We start from the raw sequence: 4464 nt of genomic DNA, 5'->3' as shown, positions 1-4464 counted from the left end.
CCTTATTCATTGTCCAGCTTTTGCATATATATGAGGTTATTGAAAATGCCATGGCTTGGGTCAGGTGCACCTTAGTCCTCAAGCTGACATCTTGCTCTTCAACGTTTTAAGGTCTTGTGCAGCAGATTTGCCTAATGCAATACGTCATTTGATTTTTTTAACTGCTGCGTCCATAAGTGCTGATAGTTGATCGAAGAAGAATGAAGTCCTTGACAACTTCAATCTTTTCTCTGTTGATAAGAAAGTTGTTTATTGGTCCAGTGGTGAGCGTTTTTGTTTGTTTTTTTTTTACATTGAGATGCAGTCCATACTGAAGGCTGTGCTCTTTGATCTTCACCAGTAAATATTTTAAGTCTCCTTCACTTTCAGCAAGCAAGGTTCTATCATCTGCATATCGCAGGTTATTAACGAGTCTTCCTCCAATCCTGATGCCACGTTTTTCTTCATATAACCCAGTTTCTTGTATTATTTGCAGATTCCTCATGAGCACCATTAACTGTTCTGGAATACTCATACTTCACAATGTTGTCCATAGCTTGTCATGATCTGCACAATCGAAAGCCTTTGCACAGACAACAAAGCACAGGTAAACATCTTTTTTATATTCTCTGATTTAGTCAAAATCCATCGGACATCAGCAATGATATCCCTTGTTCCACAGACTCTTCTGAATCCAGCTTGAACCTCTGGAAGTTTTCTGTCAATGTATGCTTGCAGCCATTTCTGTATTACCTTAGTAAGATTTACTCACATGGGATATCAAAGAGATTGTCTGATCATTTCCACATTCCATTGGGTCACCTTGGAATCGGCACAAATATGGATCTCTTCTAATCAGTCAGCCAGATATTTGTCTTCCAAATTTCTGGCACTGATGAGTGAGTGCCTCCTGTGATGCCTCCCTTTCTTGAAATATATCAACTTTTTTCCATCAATTTCTGGTACCTTGTTCTTTGCCAAGAAGAATTTCCTTCAATGCACCTTGGACTTCCTCCCTGAGTATCATTGGCTCTTGATCATATGGTACCTCTTGAAAAGGCTGAACATCAACCATGTCCTTTTGGTACAGTGACTCTGTGTATTGCTCCATCATCTTTTGATGCTTTCTGCATCGTTCAATAATTTGCCCAAAGAATCTTTCAATAACGAAAGTTGAGGCTTGAATTTCTTCTTCATTTCCCCCAGCTTGAGAAATGCTGAGCATGTTCTTCCTTTTTGGTTTTCTGACTCCAGATCTTTGCACATTTTGTTGGAATATTTGGCTTTATCTTCTCAAGTTGATCTTTGAAATTTTCTGTTCAATTCTTGGACCTCCTTATTTCTTCCATTTGCTTTAGCATCCCTACATTGGAGAGCAAGTTTCAGTGCCTCTTCTGACATCCATTTTGACCTTTTCCTTCTTTCTTGTCTTCTTAATGACTTTTGCTTTCTTCCTATATGATGTTCTTGATGTCATCCCACAAATCTTCTGGTCTTCGGTCTTCAGTGTTTAATGTATCAAATCTGTTCTTCAGATTATCTCTAAATTCAAGTGGTGTATACTCAAGGTCATATTTTGGTTCTTGTGGACTTGTTTTCATTTTCTTCAGCTTCAGTTTGAATTTGCATATGAGCAATTGATGGTCTGTACCACAATCCTTCCCTGCCTTTTTTTGACTGATGATATGGAGTTTTCTATCATCTCTTTCTGCAGTTGTAGTCAATTTGATTTCTATATATTCCATCTGGCAAGGTCCATGTGTATAGTTGTCTCTTATGCTGTCTAAAGAAGGTATTTAAAATAAACAAATCATTGACTTTGCAGAATTCTAAAATCCATATTAGAACATACCGCTTATTGACGGAGAAAAGGGCGAATTTATTTTTCTTGTACTCCACATAACCCTTGTTATATTTGGTATGGCCAGCTCCAACCTGTGCAAACTCCCAGGGAAGCTCTTGATCTCTGGGCTGTCGAAGTTGCATCAAACTGTGTGGAGAGCTAGTGGCACCAGCCTTGACACCTGGAATGAAGTGTAGCCTGTTCTAGACCAGCAAAGCAAGTTCTGGTCAGCTCTGGACTAGAGGGACCTCTCACCCAGCTGTTTTGGAGTCTATGAGAACTATTTATTGATTGGGTGTCCAGAGCAGGCAACACCTATCCCTACTGGAACTCCATCTAAGAATGAGTGTTACCATCTCATCCCATACCATACGCACCCATGACGTGATAGTCCTTGGCTGGCAGGAGATCTGAGGTTTTTCTCTTCTCTGGATCTGGCCCCTACCTTGTTTGTTAATTTATTATTTTTTTTTTTAACCTTTAACTTTTTATTTGTTTATTCTTTCTACCTCATCTTTCTATCTTTTGCTTTCTAACTTTTCTATGTCACCTTATTTTTTTCTTTTTTGTTGTTGTTCTGCTTCTCTTTCCTAACTGCATCTGTTTCTTTCTTCTTTTTTCAAATCCTTCTGGTTTTTAACTGTCCTCTGGTCTATTTCCATTTTACTCATTCCTCTCCCTAATTGTGTTTAGATCTTTTTCTTTCTTTTTATTTTCTCTTTTTAATATTTAAAAATTTTCTCTTTGGTTTGTGCATTCTTTTTCTAGCTGTTGCCTGCTTTTTTTCTCTTCACTGTTTTCTTTTTTAGCTGTTGTTTTGTTTGTTGTTTTGTTTTCCTTCTCTCTTCTGTGTGTGATTTCTCTTCTTGCCTCACCCAACAGGAAATAGCAACAACAGTCATACAGTCCAGCAACAACTGTACCCTCTGCAACCCCACCCACTGGGCAAAAGCCAATACCAGCTACTATACACTGAATCAATGACAACAACCAACATCAGATAAATCCATCATAAACTGAACTGCATGAACAGAGAATGGTGCACAAGTTCATCCCCTCATCTCACCCATTAAGATGCAGTTAGGGAGTGCCCAAAAAATGCACCAACATATAATCGTCAACTTAATAAAAATGCAATACCACTACAATATCTCAAAAGCAGCAGATAATTTCTGTTCATGCAATGAAACAAGACAGAGTGGTGCAAACAAGTGAGCAAGAGGCAGAGCTAGAAAATGTTTTTGAGGAAAAAAACATTGGAATTAACTGAAAAGAATTCAAGAGAATGATATTTAGGTGCTTCCAAATAATTGCCAGAAAGGTCAAGGAAAACAAGAAAGAATACAGGAAAGCACTACAGAAAAAAAAAATCAAACAAAAGTTTAAAGATTGGAGATAATACAAAACCTGCAAATATAAATCCAAAAGATTAATACTAAGATGTCAGAAATGGAAAATATATTAAAAGCACAAATGAATAGACTTGAATCAATGGAAGCTAGAATTAGTGAACTTGAAGTTAAATCTCTCAATACTAGTAAATTAGATTAGGATAGAAATCAGAAAAAGTAATGAAACATCTGAAGAAAGACTTAGATCATGTAGGACAACATGAAGAGGAATAACTTGGAGGTGATCAGAATTTTCCAGGGCAGGAAAAAAACAAAGAAAAGCACAGATAAGATAGCAGAAGAGCTACTGAAAGAAAATTTACTTACATCATAAGCAGTCAAGAAGCTGAATAAACCCCAAACAGGATCTACCTCAAAAACAAAATCATGAAGAAATATTATAATCAAATTGTCCAAAATCAAAGATAAGAAAAGACTCCTGAAAGCCGATTGGGAAAAATGAGAAGTTACCTGCAAAAAAAATAGGATTCGCTTTGGTGCCTGAGGATGGGGTGGGGTGGGGAAAGGAACTGGAAGCTGTATAGGGAGTCCGACCAGGTGACAGTAGTATGACCCTGCCCCAGGCTTTCCCGTTGGGGCCCCTCAGTGAGCCTGCAGGTGCCCTGATGGAGCCCCAGCTGGGCTCTCATAGTCTGGCTGATGGCTTCCTGATGGAGGAGCTTCAACTCAATACTGAGCTGAACCAACTGCAGTTCTCAGAGCCTGTGGGCATCATCTGCAACCCTGTGGACTATGCTGGAGCCACATCGAAGCAATGTGACTCATTACAGCCAGGGCCCAAAGGAAGCTCTTCTTGGGCATGAACTCAGGCCCCTTTGGCATGGCCCAGACTGGGGTCTCGTTTAGGGAGGTGAGTGTAGTTTGGGGCTGGTTGGGCATCAGGGGGCCTGTGCTGCCTCCTCCCCAAGAGCACCCTAAACGACCTGTGTTGGGACTGGAGTGCCCACAGTCAGAAGTGAGCAGTGCCCAATTCTGGGTCTTTTTTCGGAATGTCAAATGGTGCTTAGCTACCACTTACCAACTGCTCTGAAATGGATCACTTTAGAAGGTCCCAGATAGAGTGGGAGAAAATGTGGAACAAAACTCAAAATTATTTTTTAAAAAAAGACTGGGCTTGCTAGTCAGAAAGAGACTGTTGGAACCTGAAACTGTAGCCCTCAACTACCCTTCGGATATGGAAAGGAACTCAATCTTGTGGCCCAATTTTCAGCCAAGCAGTAGATAGGTATA

General features: G+C 39.6%; 1 pseudogene; it reads left to right on the top strand.

Annotated features, from left to right (window-relative positions):
* The first annotated feature begins 3782 nt into the window (after positions 1–3782).
* LOC102834374 lies at positions 3783–4264 on the top strand (annotated as a pseudogene).
* The last annotated feature ends 200 nt before the right edge of the window (positions 4265–4464 follow it).

The sequence above is a fragment of the Chrysochloris asiatica genome, unplaced genomic scaffold (genome assembly GCF_000296735.1).
Source record: "Chrysochloris asiatica unplaced genomic scaffold, ChrAsi1.0 scaffold00227, whole genome shotgun sequence".
NCBI classification, from domain to species: Eukaryota; Metazoa; Chordata; class Mammalia; order Afrosoricida; family Chrysochloridae; genus Chrysochloris; species Chrysochloris asiatica.
This window is presented reverse-complemented; position numbering and strand designations above follow the sequence as displayed.